The following is a 13,237-nucleotide window of genomic DNA, read 5'->3' as shown; positions in this document are numbered from 1 at the left end:
ACTATACGTTATGAAAATAGCAAGGTTTCCTAGTGGATAGCGTTGCGGTCTACTATTCAAATGGCTCCAGGTTCATTTGTTTTCAACTATTCGTTGCATCATGCTTCAGAATAAGTTTACAAAAACACAACAAATGCCCACAAAATGTTAACAAAAACATTAATAAATGTATTGCGGAAAATATCCCACATAAGAAACATTTTTCAAATATTTAAATTGTGGTATTATTGTGAAAAAGAGGTTACTTTATGAAAATAACCACCAGTGGTACTGCGGTTTGTCAGAAGACTCACACCGCTAGAAATCGGGTTTCGATACCCGTTGAGATCAGATCACTGATAGCCTAATGTGGAGCTTTGTGCTTAATTCCAAATAAACAGACTAAGTTATGGAAACTATTTTATTAATTAGTAAATATTAAACCATACTAAATGTTTCGTAATTTAACACAGAGTGAAGTTAAAATACATTTTAACGTTTTGTAAGAAAAATCTTGGAAAGCGTTTTCATTATTATGGAAACTGTAGAATATCGATTAAGATACAAAATCAGAATTTTAATTTATTTTTGTGTATTTTAAGGTACCAAGAATACATCGATCTGCAATACATAAAAATATATTTTTCATATATATACACCTAAACACTATTTTAAATTGATCTTCACTAATTTTTTCTGTACGTTCGATGTATCTGACGATTCTTTTGGAAAATGTATTAACAAAGCAGCTCTTACAGAAAACTTATAAATACTATAACATATTTATTTATAAAAACAAATGTTTAACGAGCTTGTGTTGGTTCTCTTACGTGATTTAATTCCCTTGTTTTTGTCAAATTCGTGGTGTTTAGGATATGGTTAAATAGATACGTTAAAATTATTCCTTTCATTAAGTTCCCTGCCCTCCTGGACAGTTCAGAAGCAAAAAACAGGAAGAATGTGTCCCGTGTCCCAAGGATCATTATAGTGATTATTTTGGATCATACAAATGTTCGGCTTGTCCTGAAAAACAATTTACAAACCCGGAGCCTCTTCACGGGATGCATGTAAACGTAAGTTTTATTACATACTTATAACCGCACTAAGAACCACTTTGTCTCAGGTATATTTAGAAATTCTATTGCTGCAAATGCTTAACTTTCAAATAACTTTAGATATTCTAGTCAGTATCATTAACAAGTCATGTTATTTATGTAGTTTAATATTATCCACTTCTTATATTGTGAATAAACCAACTTACGTTATGAACTTAATACCAAGTTCAGACAAGTGACCTGTTTCTACTATTCAAACAAATTATTTTGTTGAGATTTTATTCTTTGGTACTCCTGATTTTATTAGATTTTTGTTTGAAACAGAGGTTTGACTGGTTTTTGTTTCGATGTTCTATATCAGTTACCTTTTAAGATTTTATTTTCTCTTTTTTGTTAGTTTTAATGTAACTTAAGTTATTTTTATTATCACTGTTTGTTCCTAATTTTCTCCGACTTTCATGTTTTTTTTTTTTAAATACGTTTGTTTTTCTAACGATCTGAATTATACGTTCTCACAATACAGAATATAAAATACAGTAGCGTATTGTTGTATTTGCAAGTTATGGCATATTAGGCCACATGCTCAGCTTCTTATATCCGAATGATTACAAAAAAATTCCGAAATAAAAATATTCTTGTGTCATGGTTGGTAACTACGTAGAAGTGAGGACAATGTTTTAAAAGGGGGCTCAGTTTTCTAATAAATCAGAAAAAACTTCAGAATTCGATAAGTTAGGAGTATAGGGGGCTCTAATCTATCCTGGACAACTTCATCATTTATTATGATTACTGAAGAGAAAAAACAATTGAAAAACAACATAATTGTGATGAAGCTGGACACATATTTCTATTGTTTACAGAGTAATAAACAATAATTTGACTTAACAAAGGATTATAGGCTAAAAGTTTACAAATCAGCAACTGTTTTCATTTGGCAAATGATTGAAACAGTGGGAATCAAACTATATCTTCAAAGTCCACAGTGTAACGATACAATGGACATTTATTCATTTAGCCGTTTTAAAATTGGTATTAGAATCCGATATACAGAGAAGAGTAAAATTTGAAAAGTGTTTCTGGTCAAAACTGACACAATCAGCGGCTACTAATAATGGTAATGAAATTGAGTACGATCGGAACAGCCCCTCTAGCTTGTAATACCTACAGTTAATTGGACAGATTTTTCATTTTAATTCAGACAAAACTGAAGCAGAAAATATAAACTCAATGGAACAAAATTGTACAGCCACCCTCTGAAACACTCTTCGTACGTCTATGATTTAGGACAAAAAATTTATTAAAACTCCATAAATAAGTATTTATATAAATGTTTGTACAATGATCTCTATATAAAGGATGTCTTTTCGACACATTTATTTAAAAAAAAAATGCTATATATCTGACTTAATAAAAACATCTTCTGTAATTTAAGTTACGACTAGGTTTTAACAAATGGTTTCGGTGCTTCATTCCCGTTGGTTTCCTTTAGTTATAGGTATTGAAATTGTTAATGAGTTGAAATTAAATATTTTTCGCAGGTTAAATATTACCCAACTGGTGCGACTTGAAAACATTTATTAATAAACGATATCAATGTTAAACAATGATAATATTGTTTTAATTTCAGCATCCCTCATAGAAAAGTTATTTACGCCTCCACTTGTTTTTGCCACGGTGGGAATACCACTTCTAATACTTTTATTATGGTAAGCATAACATTTTGTTGGTTTAATTTGTTTATTTTAGGTGGTACAGAAGCATCCAATGGGATCGAATTCCCTCAAGTTTATAGCTAATTGGTTGGGCAGGGTAACATTTTGGATATATTTCAATATCTGTATGGTTTGTTATAAATATTTTGAAATTGATATCTTATAAAGTAAATTTTAAATGGCACTTATGAGTTTTATACTGATTAAATATTTCTAACATGTAATAGGCTTACGAATAAGGAAGGTGTGGAGTTTTACAACTATGAAATTAAACTCGTATTTTTAACTAGAACTTACAGTGGGTGAAACAATTTCGATTTAACTGCTTATTATCAGTATTCGTCAGAAATATTTAATCACCACCTAATTCGTTTAATATACAATTAATATTTTCATTTTAATTTCTTTCCCTAATTTAGAATATGATTTAAAATTGTTCTCTAAGAACAGAACTCTGCGACGTTGATTAAAGCAATTAAGAATCTTATTATGAAACGTGTCAATTGCCAGTGTACTAATATTCTATTGAAATATTGTAATGACGTTAAAGTTGTACAAATTATATTAAGATTGCTGCTACTTATTGGTTAGCTCATGTTAGTTTTGATACAAGTGTATTGATAATCATAGCTACAGACATGTTTATCAAAATTAAACTGTTCATTTTTTCAGTATTATAATTCGTAAACGAGAGAGTCTCAAAGTATTACTGCGTTGCCAAGACAGGAATTCAGGAAAAGACAGAAACTTCAACTTTGTAAAATATTCACCAATTATAGATTCTAGTGTAGAACGTGTGGAAGATGCAGAAAAATCTACAAGAAGTTCTACAACGACAAATTTATCAGAGATTTGTGACGTGAGTGTTAAGAAATTTTGTTCAAGATCTTATTATGTAATTATACAATGAATACAAAACTGTAAGTTGCTTTTGTTAGTGTGAAGCATAAGCCCATCCAAACGAAATCCGGTTTTTAGTATTATAAGCCTTCAGATTGGACACTGAGGTACTGGAGAAAAAAACTTGAAATATACAGTGGCGAGATCGAATCTCGTCATCGAACATGACTGTCATTACAGCCTTATAGCCATTATACTGTGACGATCAGTTTCACTGTTCATTAATAAATAGTAGCACATGTCTTGTCTGTCACTTAAAAATTAGGGACGGATAACGAAGATAACCCTAGGCTTGTACAAAATTCAACAACAACAAAAACAATAAAACCGATACAAAAGTTATCTCTATCACTCGTCGTTAGATTGAAAGCAGCTAGCCAACACACCAGCCGTCACACATACTTGAACTACTAATATCGAATTATGGGACTTCATCGTCACCCTTATAACACACTCATAGACAGAAAATCTAGAGAGTAAATTCGCAGTAATGGATTTAGAACTGTGCGCCCATTCTAGCTGCTAAGGCACATTTGACAAGTGATTATATCAAATTGACCAAAACAATAATCTAAAAAATGTACCATATCAAATACTAAATCTACTGATACAAAATACACATTGCCAACGGACTGAATCCCGGAAAAGACGTACTTTATAAGTATTGTTCTCACACTTTAATAAATATTTAATTTATATTCTAATTTGAATATACAGACTCAAGACCACTCTTATGGAATGACAAATCATTGTTCTGAATGAGATTCAAATTTGCTTCAAGTTTGACTCTTTGACTTTAAGGAATTAGTTCATCAACGTATTTTTTTGTGATATTCAAGATTGTTTTATTACATTTTATTATTAAATTAGGTTGAAGTTTGACTTTACGACCTCAAGGTAGGCCTGACATGGCCAGATGATTAAGGTACTCGACTCGCAATGTGAGAGGCAGGGACTTGAATCCCCGTCTCCTTCTAGTTATCGGGATGTTAAAATGTTACGGTCAAATCCATTATTTGTTTATAAAAGAGTAGCCCAAGAGTTGACGGCTGGTGGTAATAACTAGGTGCCTTCCCTCTATTCTTTCACTGCTACATTATAGAATTTTAACATCGAAGTTTTTTAAGTGGAATAAAAAAACAAACGACTTTTAAGAAGTTGTTCATCACCGTATGATATTTAAGATATTTTTTAATATTTCAGTAATAAATAAATAATATAAATTCGTTTTACAGTCTCAGATATATGAACATTAACTTAGTAGCTAAAGTTTCTATTACGTCCTTCCTGCATTACAAGTTTGGGTGGGCCAGTTTTTAACTGTTTTGCTACTCGGTTGTCACATACACAAAGTGAAGTTAGCTGTGAAGTTAAGATGAACGTAAACTGATATTGATAAATCATCATAAGCGCTGAAAGTAATTTGGCATTAATTACTTTTTTCTGTATTTCAATACTGATCGAAATGTCTTTATTTTCTTAAAATGACAAACCACTATATATCTATATATAGGACAGATTAATATTTACACTAAATATTGCTAGAGGAAAATATTAAAAACCACACATCTGATATTTAAAAATGAAACGAGTTTAATGTATTTTTAACATCAATATTGATACATTTGAGTTACTTAATTACGAATGTTTTTTCTGTTAAATAAGGATATTATTTATTTTATGACCGATTTTGTTTCAGACAAATATATTATTAACATATTTTTGTGTTTATTTCACAAGGATAACAAAACCCCAATGATTTCAAGTGATCTTACAAAAAGTGAAATTGATGGATTGCCGAAAACTGAAATTACCAACCAACTCTTTAAACCTGTCGATGAGAATCATTCAAAACATTTCCATTACCTGCAGAATCAAAACAAAACCTCCTACACTTCAATATACACTCTCTAAACTCACAGCTCTCGCAGATTTTCTTTGCCAGAATTCAGAGTATAGAATTAAACATCAACTGAACTTCAATTGCACCTCTTCTTCAAAAGAGCCACAAAGAAAATTATCATATAAAGTAAAACCGAAGTTGAAAATATACAAACACCTTACAATTATAAACGTTCAAGCTTTCGATAAGGGTGACTACAGGGGTAATGTAATTTACTGAAAAGAAGACATCAGGTCTCAAACCAATCAACAAATTGTTGGACACAAACTAAGTTATGTAAACTATTTTATTAATTAGTAAATATTAAACCATATTAAATGTTTCATAATTTCACACAGAGTGAATTTAAAACACAAATAAACCTTTTATATGAAAAATCTTGGAAAGTGTTTTCATTGTTATGAAAACTGTAGAATATCGTTTGAGATGCGAAATCAGAATTTTTAATTTATTTTTGTGTATTTTTTAAGGTAACAATAATACATCGATCTGCAATACAAAAAATATATTTTTCATATATATACACCTAAACACTATTTTAAATTGATCTTCACTAATTTTTTTCTGTACGTTCGATGTATCTGACGATTCTTTTGGAAAATATATTAACAAACAGCTTTTACAGAAAACTTATAAATACTATAACATATTTATTTATAAAAATAAATGTTTAACGAGCTTGTGTTGGTTCTGTTACATGATTTAATTCCCTTGTTTTTGTCAAATTCGTGGTGTTTAGGATATGGTTAAATACATACGTTAAAAATTATTCCTTTCATTAAGTTCCCTGCCCTCCTGGACAGTTCAGAAGCAAAAAACAGGAAGAATGTGTCCCGTGTCCCAAGGATCATTACAGTGATTATTTTGGATCATACAAATGTTCGGCTTGTCCTGGAAGACGATTTACGAACCCCGGACCCTCTTCACGAGATGCATGTAAACGTAAGTTTTATTACATACTTATAACCGCACTAAGAACCACTTTGTTTCAGGTATATTTAGAAATTCTATTGCTGCAAATGCTTAACTTTCAAATAACTTTAGATATTCTAGTCAGTATCATTAACAAGTCATGTTATTTATGTAGTTTAATATTATCCACTTCTTATATTGTGAATAAACCAACTTACGTTATGAACTTAATACCAAGTTCAGACAAGTAACCTGTTTCTACTATTCAAACAAATTATTTTGTTGTGATTTTATTCTTTGGTACTCCTGATTTTATTAGATTTTTGTTTGAAACAGAGGTTTGACTGGTTTTTGTTTCGATGTTCTATATCAGTTACCTTTTAAGATTTTATTTTCTCTTTTTTGTTAGTTTTAATGTAACTTAAGTTATTTTTATTATCACTGTTTGTTCCTAATTTTCTCCGACTTTCATGTTTTTTTTTTTTAAATACGTTTCTTTTTCTAACGATCTGAATTATACGTTCTCACAATACAGAATATAAAATACAGTAGCGTATTGTTGTATTTGCAAGTTATGGCATATTAGGCCACATGCTCAGCATCTTATATCCGAATGATTACAAAAAATTCCGAAATAAAAATATTCTTGTGTCATGGTTGGTAACTACGTAGAAGTGAGGACAATGTTTTAAAAGGGGGCTCAGTTTTCTAATAAATCAGAAAAAACTTCAGAATTCGATAAGTTAGGAGTATAGGGGGCTCTAATCTATCCTGGACAACTTCATCATTTATTATGATTACTGAAGAGAAAAAACAATTGAAAAACAACATAATTGTGATGAAGCTGGACACATATTTCTATTGTTTACAGAGTAATAAACAATAATTTGACTTAACAAAGGATTATAGGCTAAAAGTTTACAAATCAGCAACTGTTTTCATTTGGCAAATGATTGAAACAGTGGGAATCAAACTATATCTTCAAAGTCCACAGTGTAACGATACAATGGACATTTATTCATTTAGCCGTTTTAAAATTGGTATTAGAATCCGATATACAGAGAAGAGTAAAATTTGAAAAGTGTTTCTGGTCAAAACTGACACAATCAGCGGCTACTAATAATGGTAATGAAATTGAGTACGATCGGAACAGCCCCTCTAGCTTGTAATACCTACAGTTAATTGGACAGATTTTTCATTTTAATTCAGACAAAACTGAAGCAGAAAATATAAACTCAATGGAACAAAAATTGTACAGCCACCCTCTGAAACACTCTTCGTACGTCTATGATTTAGGACAAAAAAATTTATTAAAACTCCATAAATAAGTATTTATATAAATGTTTGTACAATGATCTCTATATAAAGGATGTCTTTTCGACACATTTATTTAAAAAAAAATGCTATATATCTGACTTAATAAAAAACATCTTCTGTAATTTAAGTTACGACTAGGTTTTAACAAATGGTTTCGGTGCTTCATTCCCGTTGGTTTCCTTTAGTTATAGGTATTGAAATTGTTAATGAGTTGAAATTAAATATTTTTCGCAGGTTAAATATTACCCAACTGGTGCGACTTGAAAACATTTATTAATAAACGATATCAATGTTAAACAATGATAATATTGTTTTAATTTCAGCATCCCTCATAGAAAAGTTATTTACGCCTCCACTTGTTTTTGCCACGGTGGGAATACCACTTCTAATACTTTTATTATGGTAAGCATAATATTTTTGTTGGTTTAATTTGTTTATTGTTAGGTGGTACAGAGGCATCCAATGGGATCGAATTCACTCAAGTTTATAGGTAATGAGTTTTATACAGATTATATATTTCTAACATGTAATAGGCTTACGAATAAGGAAGGTGTGGAGTTTTACAACTATGAAATTAAACTCGAATTTTTAACTAGTACTTACAGTGGGTGAAAATATGTAGATTCAAGTGTTAATTATCCGTATTCGTTAGAAATATAAACTCACCAGCTAACTCATTTAATGTGCAATTAATATTTTCGTTTTTATTTCTTTTTTCACTATTTATTTGTAAAAGAGTAGCCCAAGAGTTGACGGCTGGTGGTGATAACTCGGTGCCTTCCCTCTATTCTTTCACTGATACATTATAGATTTTTAACATCGAAGTCTTTAGGTGAAATGAAAAAAGAAACGACTTTTAAGAAGTTGTTCATCACCGTATGATATTTAAGATATTTTTTAATATTTCAATAATAAATAAATAATATGAATTCCTTTTACAGTCTGAGATATATGAACAATAACTTAGTAGCTAAGGTTTCTATTACGTTTTTCCTGTATTACAAGTTTTGGTGGACCAGTTTTGTAACTGTTTTGCTACTCGGTTGTCACGTACACAAAGTGAGTTAGCTGTGAAGTTAAGATGAACGTAAACTGATATTGATAAATCATCATAAGCGCTGAAAGTAATTTGGCATTAATTACTTTTTCTGTATTTCAATACTGATCGAAATGTCTTTATTTTCTTAAAATGACAAACCACTATATATCTATATATAGGACAGATTAATATTTACACTAAATATTGCTAGAGGAAAATGTTAAAAACCACACATCTGATATTTAAAAATGAAATGAGTTTAATGTATTTTTAACATCAATATTAATACATTTGAGTTACTTAATTATGAATGTTTTTCCGTTAAATAAGGATATTATTTATTTTACGTGAACGATTTTGTTTCAGACAAATATATTATTAATATATTTTTGTTTATTTCATAAGGATAACAAAAAGCCAATAATTTCAAGGGAAATTGATGGATTGATGGATTGCCGAAAACTGAAATTGCCAACCATTTCTTTAAACATGTCGATGAGAATCATTCAAAAACATTTCCATTATCTGCAGAATCAAAACCAAAATCTCCTACACTTCAATATACACTCTCTAAACTCACAGCTCTCGCAGATTTTCTTTGCCAGAATCCAAAGTATAGAATTAAAAATCAACCGAACTTCAATTGCACCTCTTCTTCAAAACACCCACTAAGAAATTTCTCAAATAATTTAAATTCAAAGTTGAAAAAAATACAAATACCTTAACTGTAGAACAGGATACAAAATCTCCTTCACTTCAATCCACCCTTTCTAAACTCACAACTCTTGCAGATTTTCTTTGCCAGAATCCAAAGTATAGAATTGAAAACCAACCTAACTTCAGTTGCACCTCTTATTATTAATATATTTGATGATGTTTCAATGAAGTAGAAGATACTCGATTACATCTGAATAAAACATATGAAACGTAAAATAATTTTCTGAGCCGACAAAGTGAAATCTTACATCTTTAGTTTATTTTGAATCCATTATTCGTTTATTTGTGTATTGAAACATGTTTTGTATGATGTATCAATGTTTATTTTCTCGTATTGTTATACAGATATAAAATATAGACTTTATCTGAAACCGTAATAAAAACATAGTGTAGAAAAGTTTAATGAAAGTTGATCTGGTATTTTATGAACTAAAGTGTTTATAGAATAACAGTGTATTTAGACATTTTGTCAATAAATGTATCAGTTTTATTCTCAAGCCTGTAATTTCACATTGTTATTGTGTGGTGTGTTCTATAATAACAGACATAAGTATATTGGATATATAAAATGTGGAAGAATAATACTTTGATTTTGACTGAAGGTTCTTTTGATATGATAATTGATAAGTGATATTTTGATAAGTCTCTTCTGGTTATAAGCTATATTCAAGTGTCAGCAATATTGCTGAAAGAGTCCCGAACGTTTAAAGACATATTACTGATACTGGTAATGAAGTATACAGCAACTGTTTTATTATAAGAATATTACTAAGTTAGAGTTGTGTCTAATAATTTTTGACAATGAGAATTTATCGAGCTTTTAATATGAATGTAAATAGTTTTAGTCAGCAAGAACCAAGCTCAAATCAAAGATTTCTGAAAATATCTATAGAAAGACAAGAATATAGTTTTTGTTTAACGATGCTTTTCATTCTTTTTAACTACATTTGATATACTCCCTTCATTAATATTGAATTTAGAAAACACTTAAAGAACGCATCTTTGCAATCTTTCTAAAGATTATTTTAAAGCTTCCAAATTAACAGTGAAATTTTAGTAAAATATTATTAAAATTACTAATAAAAATCTTATTAAGCTGTTCACTTGGAGCGTAGTGTGGCTGTTTATACAGCTTTAGGTCTTGTGTTTCAAAATGTCCATAACTTCTTACCTCAGTAAGATTAACAAACATGTTTCAACATTATTTCATTGATTCAGAATCACGTTCTACCGCTGAAAAAAAAAACGAATTTATTTGCAAAAGAAAACACGAAACGTTTGTCATTTCTGTTTCGTTTACATACATGAATACAAATTTCAAAGTAGTAAACTTGAGGAATACTAACGCTATACACTAAGACAAATTTCAAAGTAGTAAACTTGAGGAATCCTAACAATATAAACTAGGACAAATTCCAAAGTAGTAAACTTGAGGAATCCTAACAATATAAACTAGGACAAATTCCAAAGTAGTAAACTTGAGGAATCCTAACAATATAAACTAGGACAAATTTCAAAGTAGTAAACTTGAGGAATCCTAACAATATAAACTAGGACAAATTTCAAAGTAGTAAACTTGAGGAATCCTAACAATATAAACTAGGACAAATTTCAAAGTAGTAAACTTGAGGAATCCTAACAATATAAACTAACTAGGCTTGAGGAATCCTAACAATATAAAACTCGCGGTGGCTACAGCACAGACGAACACTTGAGTGGATTGGCACTTGAAAAAATTCTTTGCGTTAGATAGGTGACGCAACCTGTTAGCTAATGATTAAAGCTATGTTGTAGATAAGTGATGTCATCTCTTATGTAACATTCAAAGTTATGTCGTAGATAAGTGATGTCATCTCTTATGTAACATTCAAAGTTATGTCGTAGATAAGTGATGTCATCTCTTATTTAACATTTAAAGTTATGTTGTAGATAAGTGATGTCATCTCTTATGTAATATCCAAAGTTATGTTGTAGATAAGTGATGTCATCTCTTGTGTAACATTCAAAGTTATGTCGTAGAAAAGTGATGTCATCTCTTATTTAACATTTAAAGTTATATTGTAGATAAGTGATGTCATCTCTTATGTGACACCCAAAGTTGTGTCGTAGATGAGTGATGTCATCTCTTGTGTAACATTCAAGGTTATGTTGTAGATAAGTGTTGTCACCTCTTGTGTAACATCCAAAGTTATGCTGTAGATAAGTGATGTTATCTTTTATGTAACATTTAAAGTTATATATAATACTTCATATTGTGTAATAACCCTAATGCATGCTGCTTACATAAGACATATATCGAAAAAAAATTTGTTATATTGTATTTGTGAAAATATAATATACAAGTTTGTTAAAAATATAACATATAATGTTGTTGAAACTTAAAACACGTAAAGTCATTGGAAACATGACGTATTTCTCAGACTACGAAGTGTATAAAGATAGTTTTATGCATATATATACTTGCTGTCCTAGGAGAATATATACTAAGTTAAAAATACAAGAGGTTAATAATTTTCTCGTATGTACCTCAGTTGTAGACACCATAATTTTCTTAACGTTGAATAAAACCTTTAAGGTTTTTATTCCATTGTATTTTTTAAATTAAAAAAATAACTTACCTTATAAGGATGGAAAAGAGAAACAACGTTACGAGACTCGTGACCGCGAGGAACTGCTCAGAAAATCAAATTCGATCTTATATTTCACCAAGAAGGAAGGTGGGAATCCTGAAACTTCGTCCAATCGCAGCCCCTGTTGGCAGCTTTCTAGCATTACAGCAGTATTCCGGGTGATTGTGAGCATCTTGTGACTCTACACATCATGGTATCAAATTGTACTAAATCTGTCACTCGTGTGATCGAGTCTTCAGTAGAATGATGGTCATAATTATAATTGTATTCATAAACTCAAAGAAATATAAAGAACATCTCACGAATCAATATAATTATTGTATACCATGGAATTATTTTATTGAATGTTTTCGCAGATAGCCCTCGTATAGCTTTGCGTGAAATTCATACAAACAAATCCTTTGAGATCGTATAGCAGGATCTGACTGTCACTCTTATAATACACCCAAAGTTCGAAAGTGCGGAGCGTGTTTTTGATTTTGATTTTGATGATATCTGAACGTGAGCCACGGAACCTCAGCTCTCCAATCTAGCAAATGATCATAACGAAATGTGAGCGAGGAAAGCAATTGATAAAAATGAAATGGGACACTGACGTTATAGACTCCAAGAAATGATTTGCCACATGTATAAACTGAAACTAACCCAACTTTCTTTGAGGTGTGATTTGATTGTTGTTAAGGTCAAAACTACACAATAGACTATCTGTATCATGCCAATCACAGGTATCGAAACCCGAATTTCAGCGTTATAAGCCTGCAAACTTACCGGTGAAAAACTGAGGCTATTTCTGAGATCAAAAGCCAACAAAATCTCATAACTTTACAAATATGTTGTCTCTAACAGAAGATTATAAACTTATGAGGTTAGTAACGTTGGTTATATCCACAGATAATATAACTATTATTGTTATTATTTGTTTGATTTTTTACATTTTGTTAGGTTCAGTATATTTCATAGAATACAACTTATAAACTCATTTATAGAGATTACAAAGCGGAAGAGTTTTTTGTTTTAGGTTCAGTATTTTGTTATCGAATATTATGTAGGTCAGGTTATAAAGCTAACCAGAA

At 30.2% G+C, this 13,237-nt stretch overlaps 1 long non-coding RNA gene across 1 annotated transcript; it reads left to right on the top strand.

Moving 5' to 3' along the window:
• Nucleotides 1–3,428: 3,428 nt before the first annotated feature.
• Nucleotides 3,429–9,465, top strand: LOC143258079 (uncharacterized). Its single transcript, XR_013032131.1, has 4 exons — nt 3,429–3,605; nt 6,333–6,491; nt 8,102–8,180; nt 9,223–9,465. It is a non-coding gene; the product is annotated as an uncharacterized LOC143258079 (long non-coding RNA).
• The last annotated feature ends 3,772 nt before the right edge of the window (nt 9,466–13,237 follow it).

This window comes from Tachypleus tridentatus, chromosome 7, assembly GCF_004210375.1.
Source record: "Tachypleus tridentatus isolate NWPU-2018 chromosome 7, ASM421037v1, whole genome shotgun sequence".
NCBI classification, from domain to species: Eukaryota; Metazoa; Arthropoda; class Merostomata; order Xiphosura; family Limulidae; genus Tachypleus; species Tachypleus tridentatus.
Note: the sequence above shows the minus strand (reverse complement) of the source record. Positions and strands in the feature narration are given on the sequence as shown.